This window comes from Schistocerca serialis, chromosome 1, assembly GCF_023864345.2.
Source record: "Schistocerca serialis cubense isolate TAMUIC-IGC-003099 chromosome 1, iqSchSeri2.2, whole genome shotgun sequence".
Lineage (NCBI taxonomy): Eukaryota > Metazoa > Arthropoda > Insecta > Orthoptera > Acrididae > Schistocerca > Schistocerca serialis.
Genome location: NC_064638.1, coordinates 18,994,250 through 19,011,741, shown reverse-complemented (window position 1 = coordinate 19,011,741; position 17,492 = coordinate 18,994,250). Strand labels below are relative to the sequence as shown.

The 17,492-nt window shown below is 44.9% G+C and overlaps 1 protein-coding gene across 2 annotated transcripts in view; it reads left to right on the top strand.

Annotated features, from left to right (window-relative positions):
- Positions 1-17,492, top strand: part of LOC126460616 (serine/threonine-protein kinase NLK) — a 450,646-nt gene that overhangs the window by 116,362 nt on the left and 316,792 nt on the right. The window lies entirely within an intron of this gene.

The window sequence follows — 17,492 nt, the reverse complement described above, 5'->3', positions numbered from 1 at the left end:
CGACAACGTGATAACCGCATGGCGCTACGCCTGGGCAGTATGGAGGACGTCCCACTTCAGCAGTTTTGACTTTGGGCGGGCCGAGCGTGGTGTTGCAGTATCGTGCAGGAAAGTTATACGGGCGCTCAGTTTTCCCGCCACTTTTCTTTGTCTTACGCTACCGGTGCAACGTTTCTCAGTGCGAAGCACAGACGATTGTCGTGCCTTTCGACATAAATTCCACGTGGACCACATCCTCTGTCAAAGAACACTGTAGCCGTCACCTTTCGTGCTAAAGGTTGGACCTCGGCCTTCTTTCGTTGTCGTGATGTGGTGTGGTGTGGTATGTGTGTGTACCCATTCCTCGTTTCGAGGTTGAAGTGCTGGATACACGGTTCAGAGCCCGTGGTGGTTCACCGCAGAATCTCGTTGCCAGTGACGACTGGAAACGTTGTCCCTTGTGAACGCCGGTGAGCAGCCGTAGGGCCCGTCTGGCACAGAGTTTACGATGCTGGTGAACAAGGGAGAACACACTGCCAACACTAAATATTCAGCGTGTTGGAAATTTCCTGCAGTTTTATGTGGAGATCCTGTCTAATGATCGCATCTACGCGGTCAACGCCTACATCTACATCTACATTGATACTCCGCAAGCCACCCAACGGTGTGTGGCGGAGGGCACTTTACGTGCCACTGTCATTACCTCCCTTTCCTGTTCCAGTCGCGTATGGTTCGCGGGAAGAACGACTGTCTGAAAGCCTCCGTGCGCGCTCTAATCTCTCTAATTTTACATTCGTGATCTCCTCGGGAAGTATAAGTAGGGGGAAGCAATATATTCGATACCTCATCCAGAAACGCACCCTCTCGAAACCTGGCGAGCAAGCTACACCGCGATGCAGAGCGCCTCTCTTGCAGAGTCTGCCACTTGAGTTTATTAAACATCTCCGTAACGCTATCACGGTTACCAAATAACCCTGTGGCGAAACGCGCCGCTCTACTTTGGATCTTCTCTATCTCCTCCGTCAACCCGACCTGGTACGGATCCCACACTGATGAGCAATACTCAAGTATAGGTCGAACGAGTGTTTTGTAAGCCACCTCCTTTGTTGATGGACTACATTTTCTAAGCACTCTCCCAATGAATCTCAACCTGGTACCCGCCTTACCAACAATTAATTTTATATGATCATTCCACTTCAAATCGTTTCGTACGCATACTCCCAGATATTTTACAGAAGTAACTGCTACCAGTGTTTGTTCCGCTATCATATAATCATACAATAAAGGATCCTTCTTTCTATGTATTCGCAATACATTACATTTGTCTATGTTAAGGGTCAGTTGCCACTCCCTGCACCAAGTGCCTATCCGCTGCAGATCTTCCTGTATTTCGCTACAATTTTCTAATGCAGCAACTTCTCTGCATACTACAGCATCATCCGCGAAAAGCCGCATGGAACTTCCGACACTATCTACTAAGTCATTTATATATATTGTGAAAAGCAATGGTCCCATAACACTCCCCTGTGGCACGCCAGAGGTTACTTTAACGTCTGTAGACGTCTCTCCATTGATAACAACATGCTGTGTTTTGTTTGCTAAAAACTCTTCAATCCAGCCACACAGCTGGTCTGATATTCCGTAGGCTCTTACTTTATCAGGCGACAGTGCGGAACTGTATCGAACGCCTTCCGGAAGTCAAGAAAAATAGCATCTACCTGGGAGCCTGTATCTAATATTTTCTGGGTCTCATGAACAAATCAGGCGAGTTGGGTCTCACACGATCGCTGTTTCCGGAATCCATGTTGATTCCTACATATTAGATTCTGGGTTTCCAGAAATGACATGATACGCGAGCAAAAAACATGTTCTAAAATTCTACAAGAGATCGACGTAAGAGATATAGGTCTATAGTTTTGCGCATCTGCTCGACGACCCTTCTTGAAGACTGGGACTATCTGTGCAACGATGCTGGACATTGCGGGCCTGCCGTCGCGACATTCGTCGGCGAGACCCGTGCGTCCGGCGTAAAATTGCTTACATCACTTTACATTACCTAGGCGAGAGGTTGCACGCTCACCAAATACAGTAGTGATTTGACGACGAATGTCCGTGCAACTGATACGTTTAGCCCACGGAAATGTGATCGATGAACTCACCTCCGGTGGAGCGAACATCCCCTTCTGCGTAGCCCGCTCTGCAACAAGAACACGAGCGGATGCCACACCACCCGTCCTGTCGGGTGCAACACATTTGCCGCACTCGCTATACACAGCTCTCGCAGTGACTGTGGTTCTGAAGGTGGGTTTTCCTTTTGAGGCTGTCTCAAAATTAGTCGTTGTGTTGGTTCCTCGAAGCTTACAAGATTTTTGAAGTATTTTGCTAGTAACTCACAGTCGTCTTTGTCGTTGGTAATCAGTTTGTCTGTTGAATCTTTGTAGTGTAGATTCATCGGCTTGTAACTTATTTCTTCTTTGAAAACTTTTCACAAGTCCCAAGTGGTGTTCTGTCTGAAATTTGCATCTATTTTCTGTAATCGTTTTTTGTGATATTTCCGTTTCTCTATTCTTTTGTGACCCGTACGTTCGTGACTTCTCTATTTTGTTTGGTTATTGCCACATTTGCAGTCGATATGAGCCTAAATGTGTATTAGAAGAAGACCAGGGCTTTTCCTCGGTAATTTCATGAAAAAGTTTGACATTAGTTTTAAGTCAAATTGTCTACAGAAGTTGATGAACCTTTCTCCATTATTGTGCGTTTGTGTCCGGGAAAATTTCCTACTATTGATTTGTATTTCTCTACATTACATTAATAAAACAAACTGGAGGGACGGACGAAAAAAGGCCGTACGAACAAGTGCCCGAAAATGAACGGGGTGCGTGCAACAGCAACAAATCGTCTCTGAACACAGTATAGAGCTGCGTGGCATCCACGTCACAACAGGTGTTCAAAGTGGCCACCGGATGCAGTGCTCGCAGAATACACACAGCTTGCCTGGACCTGGTACTAGGGTTCGTCTCATTATCCTGTAGAACCCGGTCCTCCACATCTGGCGTACGCACGTTCCGCTTCTCCCTGCACGTTCGTCTGTCTAAAAGGACCCACGATCACGCAAACGCAAACGTTCTGTGATGTGGTCAGTGTCCCGAGGCTACTTGTTCTGCTGTAGCCGTGCCGCCTCTCGGCCGTTTCCATCTGCTCGGCCGCGAATGCCGGGCCATTGTGCTGCTGTCAGTGACACAGCCTGCAACACACAACGAACACACGGCACGTGGTCAGAGAAACTGTAAGTCGTGAGCGCCTTCTACCGTGGTAAATGGAAGTGAGCGTTTGGCGTCATTGGCCGGGAGGCCCGTTACGAGGAAGGTCTTATTACATTCGATGCCACATTGGGCAACCTGCGCGCCGGATGGGGACGAAATGATGATGAAGACAACACGACACCCAGTCCCTGGGCGGAGAAAATCCCCGACCTAGCTGGGAAATCGAACCCGGGCCTCCTAGGACGGCAGTCCGTCACGCTGACCATTCAGCTGTCGGGGCGGGCATCTACCGCGGTAACGATGCGTTTCCGGACAGATCTCCGTAGGATCCTTTTTCCTCCATTTCTATGAGGAATCCGCGTGTGCAGTATGAACCCTTTGAGTGCTGCGGCTGGCCGGACTGCTGTGTCTGCCTGAGCTCTCCACTCGCTCTCGGCCTCGGCCTCGCCTCAGTACTCCTGGAACCACGGCGGTCGCCGCAGTCTCGCAGTTAGTGTGATCGCCGACGCTACAAATAAACGCAGCATATCTCGATACTTATTCCATAGCATTGAATCTGGAGATGAATTGCTCGACAGACCTAATGTACACTCAAACTGCTTACGCTGTTAACATGTAACTCCTCACCAGAGGCTTTCTTTCATTTCAATTAGTTCTTGAGAATCGTCATAAGGTTTCAGTATGCATCTGTGTTTTATTTGGCATACTGATATTTAATTATCAGATTTTTGCACGCAGCCGGCTGTTGTGGCCTAGCGGTTCTAGGCGCTTCAGTCCGGAACCGCGCGACCGCTACGGTCGCAGGTACGAATCCTTACTCGGGCACGGATGTGTGTGATGTCCTTAGGTTAGTTAGGTTTAAGTAGTTCTAAGTTCTAGGGGACTGATGACCTCAGATGTTAAGTCCCATAGCGCCTAGAGTTTTTTCTTTTCTTTGTGTGTGTGTGTGTGTTGTAAACGCTGTAGAAACCGTAACGACCAAACGTTGACGTTATTCTATACTTGCGCAATAATTCGCCCGCAAACAACCTTCGAGGGAAGTGTCTGGATGCCGAGACACATTTTTGAAGCTGATCACTAACCCAATAAATTATCCTCAAGGAAACTTCAAAATCAAACGATCAATTCTGAATTCTTTTTATGTACAGTAGAACTAAACATTGATTTATAACTTCTGTTTAAGAAGGAAATACTCAAGTTTGTAAACTACCTAATTAAATGTGAAATTTAATTCCTAATGACCTTTTGTGCTTCAGAAACAGGCGAGTGTGTACAACTGACCAACGTGTGCCGAGACGCCCTTTCCAAGTGTAGGCCTATAATTTTTTCACAAATCCAGCGTCCTGGAAAAATAGTACAGTAATCCGTTACTGAATACTACTAGAAAATTGTAGCTTGCGTTGCGATAAAAGATATTTATTTAAGCGGCGACTAATTTCAGGCGAAGCCCATTTTCAAATAACCATGTCAAAAAGGAATGTGATAAACACATTATAGCTGTTAATAAAACCATAGAATATCGATAGCTATCCATCTTCTATGGTTTTATTAACAGCTATAATGTGGTTGTCACAGTCTTTATTTTACATGGTGGTTCGAAAATAGGATTCGCTCGGAACTAGTCGCCGCTTAAATAAATACCTTTTACCACAACCCAGGCTATACAATTTTGTAGTAATAATAATGCTAGAATTTTTTCTTTAATTAATGATATTTACACTAAGTTTAAGGTTTAACTTCTACCAATAAGTTATGAAAGAATCCATAAATTTGTACTAAGTTTTTATTTTTGCACCTTCTGTTTGAACATTTGAAGCATCCAGTCTGTGTCTGTCAGCACAGACTGGATGTTTCACATATTCGTACATAAGGTGTTTGTTAGCAAATTATGTCATCTGGAGAGGCTCTTTAAGCTCAGATAATTCGCTTATATATATATATTTGTGGACAGTTGTATTTCCCATCCTTCTTTCTCATCCGGGCTTTGGACCGGGAATGGCGAAGTTAAAAATATTGTTCTTTAATTTTTGTAATTATTTTAATTTTTAAGTAATTTTTTCAGAAGTAAGGGCTTCATTTCATCTTCCAGCTGTAGCAACTTTGCTAAAAGTTCTTCTTTGTGTGGCATGTTTCAAAACATGGGTCAACGCACAAATGTACATTGCATGTTTTGCATTCATATTTTGTTTCTCGACGCACATTCTGTTTCGAGCAGACTGCACATCTACGCCACAGTCCGCGTTTCGTGGACTGGTCACGTGGAATGACATGTGGAAAGTGTCCCCCAGTAAAGCGAAGAAGATTCTCGTCATCAGAGCGTCTTCCTTTCCTATCTCTTCTCCGTTCTGTAGCAAATTTTTCCACAAGTTCTCGTACCAGACATAAATGAAAATCTGATGATGATATTTTGCTCCCTGTCACCGATCTGTGAAGAGTGTAAGCATTCAAAACACTAAGGTCCACAACGTTAAGAAGAAAAAAAAAACTTTGTGTACCATTTAAACGCAAAGATGCAAGCGAGCTTAATAGCATACCGGAGTGGTCTACTGCTCCCATGTTTGCATTATAATCAATATCACATTGCGGCTTTATTACTTTTTCGCCAATCGTCCGGTTTGTCTTTCCCGTGTCACGCCTTTCTGTAGTGTTGCAGGCAGTCAGCATGAACACTTCTCTCTTGTCACACCACTTGATGGCAAGCATTGCGTCAGTTGACAAAAACTCAACTTCTCCTCGCTTCAGTTTCTTTTGTAGCTTCGGAAAGTTGCGCCTGTTCCTACGTACAGTACCGCATGCTGCTGTTCTCTGGTTGTGAAGCCAGAGGAGCAAGGCTGGACTTGTATAACATTTGTCGACATACAGAGTATGTCCACGTTCAAGGTATGGCTTCATTAGTGTTGCCACAATATCACCAGATTTCCGCAAATTATGGACTCCAATTTCTGTTGTGCCTGTGTATACAATGAAATCAAAGACATATCCAGTTTTACAGTCGCACAACACGAATGTTTCGATTCCAGATCTACTTCGTCTCGGAGGAATGTATTGTTTAATAGATAAGCGACCTTTGAACAATAATAGGCTTTCATCGACACAGAGTTTTCTGTATGGATTAAATGCACTGCGGAACGCCACACGAACTATATCAGTTATTTTCCTAATTTTAAACAAACCGTCATGTCCACGATTGGTCGAGTTGTCACTAAAATGCAACCTCCTCAAAAGTAACATAAAACGGTCACGGGACATAGCTTCGCCAAAAATAGGAGTACTCAGAAGTACATCTCTGGACCAACATTCCTTTATTCTCAACTTTTTAACACGAGCCATGAGAAGCCAAATACCAATTTGCTCAAAACCTGTAACTTTCCAGGAGAATAGTAGAGAACGAACTGATTCCGACGTATTTGCCATGGTAAAAGTGAAAAATCGGTTCGTTTCAAGTGCTGTAAATTTCAACCGATCTGAAAAACGACAGAACGCTTGAATCAGGCGCTAGTCATCCTGAAGATCAGTCATCAAATGCATGAACTGCTGGACTGAAACCACGTTTTTGCCAATCAAATTTCTCATTCTCACTATGGCGTGTCCTTTTACGGATCGATTCGTCTTTACTTTCAGAATCTGAAGAACTGTCCTGGCGAGGTCTACTAGGTGAAGTACGTGGAGGTGTATTGCTACGAGATTCTTCTGATGAATCTTCATCGTCACTACATTCATTGGAGATGCCACACTCACTGTCACTCCTTGTCAGTATCTCTTCGTCAGTGCAACGACGCCGATGTGCCATTTGTCTGTGGAACTGAAAAGTGACAGCACTCTAAAAATCCTGATGAAACAGCAGATAGCTAAACGACACCACACAAGCAGAATGCAGAAGGTCACACGAACCAGCTAGCACGAATGTCGAGCTGAGTGTTTCCCAGATAGCAGGGACAGCGGCACAGAACAGTAAATAGGGTACATCCGTCCCAGGGAGTGCACGGGACAAAAGAACTTGCGACTGGCCGGCATGCAGCCCTGAGCGGCTGTTGACGTCTGCCGTCGTCAAGACTCGAGTGCCGACCAGGCCGCGCGGCGAATGCCGTCTGCAGGGCCCACTGGAAAGCCCGCGCCAAGGTGGAGCGCCGCGGCATATCGCGTCTGCAGTACTTAATGTTCACACTTAGACAGTTGTCGCTCACGTGATCGAATTAAGAGAGAGGACGTGCAGCGTCATTGTCTTCACACAGGTGCACGATGAAGCGGAAACCAGTGCCCAGTGGGGGAGCACGCATCCAGCGCTGGTACCGTTGTCTGTTCCGGGACGGAACAGCCGCTGTCAAGCGCTTACGGTTCCTTCTGATAACCACCCGGGAAACGCGAGCAATGGAAAACCAGAAGCGGCCACAAAATACTTTCTACAGCTGAGAAAGCTGAAATCGAAACAGTTTTACCACGAATTCTGTCGCGTGGAAGGAATGCGATATTGCCGCAACGTAAGTCGAGAACGCTTTCTTCTAGCCTTAATCCTGTAATACCTGAATAAATTTCTAGATAAAAGGTAAAAATCAAAATCGTTGTGCTTCAGAGGTACCGAAACACACAGGAGGATGCAGCAATTGTGATAAGCGGCAGTAGCTTCACGCAGGATCAGCACTGGCGCTCAAAAACAGTTAAAATTCTGACTATTAGGACAGCGTCGGTACGATGCGATTTCGCGACACTCGGCATTAAGAGATTATGTAAAGATTTTGCGCAGAAACACAAAACTAGAGCGGCTCAGGTTGGTGGAAATCACAGGTGGCGCCGCAGCAAATTCCAGTAACAAAGGTCGCTCTTTTCGGCTGCCAGACATTTCCAGAACTAATGCTCGTACTTTTTGTAGCCTGCGTGTAGAGGCGTGGTGGAAGCGAATGAGAAGGCGACGATCCAGGATGAAAATCGCTCGGCTGCTGCGCCGCGGGCTTGCGGTAGGCCCTCGCCCTCCAGCTACCGCACCCGGCCACTCACGAGAGCTCAGTGCAGCTCGCCATCTTCATACCAAACTCACTGCTAAGCCGGCACTAACCCAACCAATAAATGGGCGAGCTTTCTGCCGTGCTCGCATGGTCGGTTTAAAAAGCTCAGGTGCCGATACCCGCTGGAATACAGCACCAAACGCCGTATTGACATATTACGATATATTGATAAATTTTACTTATGGACCGTCTGACAGCAACTGAACAAAACACAATTTTAGTGCCATAAGCGTGTCGCCACACACACACACACACACACACACACACACACACACACACACACACACACACACATATGCATACATGAACAGATCACAGTTACTTCAATAATTACACTCGAAAATTTGGCAATAGCATTTGATCTTTGGCAGAAACATCTGACAGTCGGCAACAGAAACCAAAACATCGCATCCAAACAAGTGTTCAGTTCATAGTACTGTGAAATGTGGGGAAAAAAGCCGCAAATTGGCATTTATAAGAAGAAGAAGAACCACACCAAAAATTCAACAGAACGTAATATGTAGGAAATCGTCGAGGCAACCTGTAAGTACAGTTCAAAACATTACTACTATGTAGGAAATACCAACCACCAGAACTGTTTATATATAACCTATAGGCGCAGTGACAAAAATGTAAATTAAATAGCAAATATATCCACATATTCCAGGCCACTGATGCCTTGCAGAAAATAAAGGCGAAAAGCGTATGGCACTAAAATTGTGTTTTATTCAGTTGCTGTCAGACGGCCATAAGTAAAGATTATCAATATACCGATTTACACGCAACTGAGGAAGACTGGACTACAAAAGTTGAAGCCGTATTGACATAGTTCCTTTTCCGTCCAGCTATATAGAAACTGAACAGAGAACAAGGGTAGCGTCCTAACTTGCGTGTACCACTCTGAATGCGCAATCCATCAACGGATTTCCCATCTAGCAATCACTGTACACTTTTTTACGTCTTACGGCGCTCTTAACCATTCTTGTAATGTCACACACAGCAGGAAGAGCGTCAACCATTATTATTATTATTATTATTATTATTATTATTATTATTATTGAGTCGACAGCGAGATGCCTGACTTATTTCAGTATGCCATATTGCTTACATCTGATTCAGGTTCGATGGTATGGCAACAGTCACAGGGGAAACTATTCCATTTCCTTCCAAAACTTTGTCTATGTAATGAAAAGCAGGACGATGCTCCCTTCCTTCATGACAAAATTTAACCTTTACTTAGATCTGCCTCATGGTGCACCACTGTTCAGTTTCTAGTGAACTACGGGAGGGCAGTTTCTTGTCCCGGGCGTTGTGACATGGAGCAGACGGTAATTCTTGGAGGTACTCGTGGAATAAGCTGGGACTCTACTTATTTTGAAAAATTTATGGAAATTTCAGAAACATGAATTACAAAATCAGATAAATATTCTGTTGCTTTGCCACTTATTGAACTTGTTATTCTTGAAAGATATTTTTTTTTTTTTTTTTGTCGAGTTGTAACCGCCACCTTTGCCTTAGTTTACGAAATTTTCCTGCCGCGTTTTGTGAGAAGTTTATAATCTATGTAAGTTAATTAATAAACTTGTTTAAGTAGTACGATTAAATAGATTTCGATTTTGTAATAATATCTACAACAAAGTGAACTGAAATTGTGGCCTCGTATATTTGAGTGTAAAATTCGCGCACCCTGTGAAGCTGGAATTGACATTGATTTTGTTATTTGTTTCAGGTAAGTGTCGACACCAGCAGGCCGCTGTCTTGCGCAGTAAGTAGGCAATGCGTGCTGGCGTGCTGGCGGCGAGTATCGCTTGTGTGTGTGTGTGTGTGTGTGTGTGTGTGTGTGTGTGTGTGTGTGTGTCTGCATCAGACACGTGTCGCACGGGAAGCTGCGGAGAGCAAACGGCAGATGTGACCGGCCGCCGCTGCAGCGCGTGCCGTCACCGATTCGTGGGGCACAACCCTTATCCGAAGTCGTCGCGACTTTCTCGCAACTGGCCTTGCCTATAAAGACGCTTTTCATTCCGTTTCCGTTCATGACGTGTTTTGACCGAGGTGTCACATGAACGCAGTCCAACTATCAGCTTAGTAAAATAAAGTTGCCCTCAACCCAATGGTTATCATTTACGATGCTCGGTCCTGTTGCAGTAGGCTATTTTACTGTGTTCAAAATACGGTTCGGATTGTTGTTATTCTAATTAATTATAATACTCGTAAAACATATACGGTCAATATTCTCAAACAATATCTGTTATTTTTATGTAATTAAAGCTTAAAAATAATTAAATATCGAGATTTGCTCACGTGATGGAATACGCGCTCCTATTGGGTGAAGCCCCGGTGACGTCACATACTGAGAGTAAGGTGAAGTTTGCGTGTGTTGTAGGAGTTTTTACGTACTTTTTTCGCAAGCAGTTTAGCTGTTTAGTGATGGAAAACGCTAGTACAACTTTTAAGTAACAATACAGAGGAATTTTTGTGAACACTGACAGTGGAGACCTTGCGAAAGTTGATGCATCTATGCTGCACTCATTTAGAGCGGCGATATGTGCAACGATAGACTTCCTTTTCCTTCCTTCCTGCAACATCATTCAGCCCTCTCAAAACTGACGAATGAGTCCGTATATTCTAACTAGATTGTCGGCCATCAGTCATGAGCTACTACCCAAAGTATAACAAAGTTATTCTAGGCAGATCTTTGTGCCGATTCCGGCTCTACAAAACACTCTGCTTCGGTACTAACCCCCAGTATGCGCTTGGTGGCGCAACGGATAGCGCTACTGCCGCACATATAGAGGTCACATGTTCGAATCCTGGAACGGTTATATATTTTTAAAAGTTTTACACGAAATATGGAAATAGTGTTGGCAAGACCTGATTGTAGCAGTTGTTTGTGTGGTGGGATGTATTACATATAGCTCCACATTAATCTTAGTGTGAGAAATGGACAAGTGGATAAATGCACTTACTCTGCGAACAAACAATTCACTTTTTTTTGGAAAGTATTGCTCATAGTGAAGATACCACCATACGCACACAGTAAAACGAGGTGTAGGACGAGGTGGTGTTATGTTCGGAGAGATACAAAGCATGTACAACAAGCAAGTAACACAAACGTAAGGGCTGTGATGTTTGTGAGCGTAAACTCGCCTCAGTTTCTGAAGCAGAGTTACTTAATCTTTATGTAAGAAGATGAAACTTAAAGAAGTCTAGCTGGACAGTGCAAAGTTAAAAAAAATGTTGCTAATAAAGTAAAAAGTATGAGGTTCCATTTACTAGAAAATATATTTTATACGTGACGTGTGGAAACAGCGATTCACGTAAGCGCGTGTAAACGGCGAGGAAAACACAATAATACTCTGTTTCGGTATGGTGAAATCTTGTAGTTACGACTTGATTTTCATTTGAGAGGAGTGTCGAGTCGTTTTTCAAACAAGTTGAAATATTCTTTTTGACTTGTTTGAATCAGAGGTCTATGGACACCTTCTTCAAACATTCATCACTGTACCGGTCTAACACCTCAGCTACAGAGTAATGTGCGTGTGGTTCGGTAAAACGACAATTTTCACTCAGAGTTTAATTTCATTGAATGACGCTATCCTGGTTTGTAACAGGGTGAAGGCACATCTCGCAGGTAAATTAATGTTGACTTCAGAGTGCGAGATATTTTTAATTGAGTTAGTGAACTTGTAGTACGAGGATGAGGTTGCATTTTTCCGGTACAGTGCAACCACTGTTTGCGAATCTTCTCAACCTCTGTAACACTCAAAAACAATTTTTCAGGAGTTCTTACAGATGTGTTTGCACAGTGTGGTAGTACACACCATTTGTAACCCATTTTCCGTAACGTAAATTCCAAAACAAGGCACCAGTGTAAATTAGCTTTGTGGTAGTAGGGGCAACGAGCTAGCCGGTGAAGTCACAAGCATCATATCACTCGAATGGAGCGTTTTAGCCGGATTTAAAATTACTCGAATTTCATTTACGTTTTACTGAAATTCAAGAGGAAAACAAGCGTGGTAGGAGCATAAAATGACACAATTAATCATTTAAGACAATTTACAGAAAACAATCAAATACCCTATTGCTACGGCCTTGGCTTCCTTTGACGCTTGACCGGATCTCCACGGCCGACTATAGAGGGACAAAACACGGTTCAACTTAGTGCTTTTAGCCTTAACAAGCGATATATGGCAGAGAAAACTGACAGCACGTGCCTAGAACTTCTACTTATTCCTGATTGTTAAAACAAACCGTACTGCAACCATCAGTAGGGAACAATCTGACACGAAGAGACTAAAATGCATCTTACCGGTAGTATTGCCGAATTGGCGGCCAGAACATAATTCTTGTTTCAGCATGGAGAAGAAAAACAGCAACAGCCCTTACACTTGTTCAGATTTCGTCAAACAAGGATACAAAGTACAAGACACATTGGTTGAAAAGTAAATGAACTTTCGTATGTATAATGAAAGGAAAAATTTTGTATGACGTTAATGGTATGCCACTGCGTTCGTGGATAGTTAGCCGTGTCCCACGAGTACTACCACTGCCACGTTCCGTGCAGGACTCTTTACTAGTAACCACTGACATAGCAGATCCAAAGGATCTCTCAAGATATCGGACATGAGCTTTCTCAGTAACGAAGAAAAAAACGCACATGCAGCAGAAAGGTAATCATTAACTGACGTTAACAAGGAACTAGGCAATGGGCCACGAAATTACTCACTTCTCATATCAGCATTAAACTCATAAGCATGACAAATAGATTCAAAGAAAACTTTGAAACATAGCAATTCTCAGAGTGAAAAGCTAATAATTCTAGTCAGTGCATTAGAAAGACTCCGTAAAGAGAATCGTGGCGTCGAGCACTCAGCAAGTTAGTCTTAGCCAAATAAGTGTACATTACGGGCGACACTTTTAAATGCACGACTTTCAAAATCCATGACAGGTAAGTAAAACGGGTGCCCCGAGTATTTCACGAATTAGACCTAACAGAATGAGTATACACTAAAACAGTACTCTAAGGTTTAAAAGACACATCATATCGTCCCTTATTCTCTGCGCGGTGACAAGAGTCAGATACTCGCACCAGTCGTATCTGACGAAAGTTCACAACTTAACTTTTCCAATATGACGTGCGTCCACCACCTGCAAGTGTGAAGGTCGACACAGTGCCCCACCGGATGCCTCCGACTACAACCGCCACACACAGCTCTCGTGGCGTGTGATTCCGGAGGCCCGCAGTAGGACACTGCCAGCCGCCTCCGCGCCGGCGCACACCGCCAACTCCATCCTCGCAGGAGGAAGACGCGCCACTGTGGCCGCCTAACGTCTTCTCTAATTTGCCTTGCCCAATTGTTACACGCAAGGGTACTGTAACTTCTTTTTCGTACTTAAGTTCTCGCATTCGTGTGTTCTAATGTCATTTCGGATGTGCGTGTGCAATTACGAGGCCGAAAAAGGAAACAAAACCCGCGTCGCCACTTCTCGGTGATATCACCCTCCCAGAACGTGACGAGAGGCTGGGGGCGTGCACGTACTAGCCGGAGGTGGAGTTGGAGTTCTGGTAATCGCCAGACAGCGGCAGCCTGTGTAAGGCTGCGTTCACAGTGGCATCCACAACGGTCGTCACACATCGTCCGATAACAATGGCCGACAGCGTCGTGGTCGTAGCGCGCCGTATCTCCAAGTTCTTGGCAGGGCCAAGGAGGTTGCTTTAGGTTAGCTCAGAATCTATTCTATCTACTCTACGTACGAAGGTAGGTTAACCTCTTAGCGTGGGGTGCATACCACGACGCCTCTGTGTTTGGAGACGAGTGCTGCATAGCGGCTTCTGCTTTTAGAGAGGCGCCGAATGCATGCGAATGAGCTTTCCTGTCTCGCAAGAAGCGTGGCGAGTACTTACGCTCTGTCCTTAGTTATCGGAAACGGTCTGTTACATACTCGATATAATTCGTGGTGACCTTCAAAAGCAAGTTACAAACACTCTGTTTCGCTATATTTTAGCACTCGAGTGGAAGATAAGCACGAAGTGTAGCATAAGACACTTTGAAAACCTAGAGCACTTAAAAGTGGAAATACGTACCGTACACCACATTTGCAAACCAGTTGATATTAACAGAATCACTACCCTACTGGCATAAAACGCCAGTAAGCAGTCACAATAATTTGTAGACGACTAATGACAACCCGGCCATCCTGATTTAGGTTTTCCGTGATTTCCCTAAATCACTCCAGGCAAATGCCGGGATGGTTCCTTTCAAAGGGCACGGCCGACTTCCTTCCCCGTTCTTCCCTAATCTGATGAGACCGATGACCTCGCTGTCTGGTCTCCTTCCCCAAAACAACCCCAACTAATGACAACCTACCATAAAAAAGATCCAGTGCAGTAGCTATAAGCATATAAGATACGCCACCCTTTTGACTCGAACAAATTAATTTTTGAGGTTATAATCTATACCTAAAATTGCCAATTCAGATTTTGCCTATTTGTGGTTTCTAATAAACCTGCGGTTTCAGTCCACCATACCCTGATTATGATACTTTCATCTTAAGGATGTCGCAAACACACTCTTCCTCTGACTAAACTTATTTCGCGTGCGAGAACGTCCGTCGATTTGACCGCAGAAAGCAAACTGATTGTCGTCCGCAGTCCGTACGTTCGGGGCATAAGATGGGCTGTAGTGTGACCGCGCACGCACGCCAGTGTGTGCGGCGTCTTCGGCCGTTGTCAGTCGGCGGTAGAATCCACCGCGACGCCCGCCGACTCCGATGCTGCAACAACGGCGGGGGTTTGGCCCGCGGCCGTCGCCCGCCTGCCGCTTCTATCGATTGCCGCCGCCGCCGGCTCGTGACGTAGCCCTGCCTCTAATGACGTCGTGGAGCTGCCGTGTCCACTGTGCCCTTCTGGTCGTTCCTCTTTTATTTCTCTATAACAGTTTTTTGCTGTGTGTGTGTGTGTGTGTGTGTGTGTGTGTGTGTGTGTGTGTGTGTCTTTTGCTGTGCATCGCCCAGTGGATAATGGTGCCCTGACGTAACTCGCATGCAGCCAGCCCCACTGTTGTTATTTGATGAACGGTTTGTAGTTATCAGAAAGAGAATTTCGCCACACGACAGTTTGCAGAGGTGCGCAACCCTGCTACTTATAATTCACGTCGACGGAGATACTGATTTTTTAAAATGGAATAGTTAGTATACCTTTTTAATGAACGAACGTTCTCAAAAAGACGTTTGCATTGGTATGAAATTATTAGTGTTGGCGTTCGCACACGAGAAATGAGACTAAATTGAGAGGTGAAGCGGCCGGAGCGAACTGCACGTTTCTTCTCGCCTCTAGTCTGTACGGGGGCCTCTGGAAGCAGTTATGGAGGTCCGCTGCAGTATGGAGGTCGCAACCAACAAGGCTGGGTTTGCTTCTCACGCATTCAGTAGAGCTTCTACGTGCCGGTTTCAGTTACATCCGAGTTACTGGCTTCAATTTAGCAGAGGTGTTAGGCATTACACTCTGTCAAGTTTGCTTGTCCTACTGTGGTAGCCGTAAAGCTATATGCGTGAGGTGTACCTATCAGAGGACATAGTGCAGACAGGCTATTTTCTTAAAAAAAAAAAGGAAAAGACGGTATGTATTTTTTTCACCTACTGACAACTGAAACTTCCTTATGGTTACTTACAAGTCGTCATTAGTCTTCCAAAATACATCGTACCCGCAATTCTAGACCCCCCCCCCCTTGCCCTAAGAACTATCGTATGGGCGCCTTTATCGACGTCCGTTGCCTGGCAGTGGTCACAGCTGAGTCGTTGTCTCGTACGGCGTCAACACGCGATAATAGAAGGGCAGAGCGGTTTGTGGCACATTTTTTTACTGCGGATTGCCTACATCAGGGGCAAGTATGCACTCAGGAGCAGACTTATTGTTCTCCTTTGATTGACAGGCACTTAACCTATTGTTCTGTTAAGTGGTTCTCCCATGTCACCCCCATTTGCTTTTGATTGACAGGCGCTTATCCTATTGCCCTCCTGCACCCTCCCCCAACCCCCCCCCCCCCCCCCCTCACTGCTACAGGTACACTTTCAGGTCTGAGTTATTGGAATAGCTCCTCTCACTCTTATCAGTTTGATTGAGCACTTAATTAAATTGATTAATTAATTAATCTCTCACCCACTGGTAAACCCTCATCCCCCTCCCCCCTCAGAAAAGGGCGCTAAGTTTAAATTCCATCAGGACAATGCAACACACCAAGGCTACCTCCACTAACCTAAGAAAATTGACGGAAAGAAAGGGCAGTTGGGCTACCTCCACTAATGTAAGACATCCGACCTCCATCTCCTCCTAGGAAATGGTGGGAAGAGGACTTGACCTGTGCTGGACATAAGTCTTTATTTTCAGTCTTTATTTAAACAGTTAGATGCAGTACCGCCATCAAGTGCGTACACCCCAAGTCCAGAGTCCAACTGACCTGTTACACACTACTGCCACCAGAGGCCGCTGTCGTCCTGTGACGTAATCCGAGATGGCGGTCTGGTGGTGGTGGAGAGGAAGGATCTCAAACAGGAAATTCAAGGGTATATTGTTTACTCATAAGAAATTCAGTTTGTGGGGTTGGATTTCTCTTGCTCATCATTCTCTGTTTAGAAATATGTAGGTCTTGTAAGAAGCAATTACATGGGGCAAACAGTTTGCATAACCTAATGTTCAGCACTGTGCTCTGGGTGCCCTAGCCTATGTTTGGCCCTACGTAGCACTTAACCTATTGTTCTGTTACGTGGTTTTCCATGTCACCCCCATTTCCTTTTGACTGACAGGCATCTAACCTTCTGCTCCCCCTGCCCCCTTCCCCTACCCAATCCCCCATCGCTGCTACAGGCACACTTTCAGGTCTAAGTTATTGGAATAGGCCCCCCTCTCACTCTTATCAGTTTGATTAACTACTTAATTAAATTGATCAATTAAATAACCTCTGGTGGGAAATGCCACAACCCCCTGGCAGGAAGTTCAAATTCCAACAGGACAATGCAACCTCTACTGACCAAAGACAGTGGTGGAAAGATAGGTCACAATGACTACTTAATTAAATTGATCAATTAATTAACCTCTCTGGCGGGAAAGTACCACACACACACATGCCACGCCCCCCCCCCCCCCCCCTGGCAGGAAGTTCAAATTCCATCAGGACAATGCAACCTGTACTAACCTAAGAAAATGGCGGGGAAAAAAGAGTACATCCACTAACCGAAGTCATCCGATCGCCAC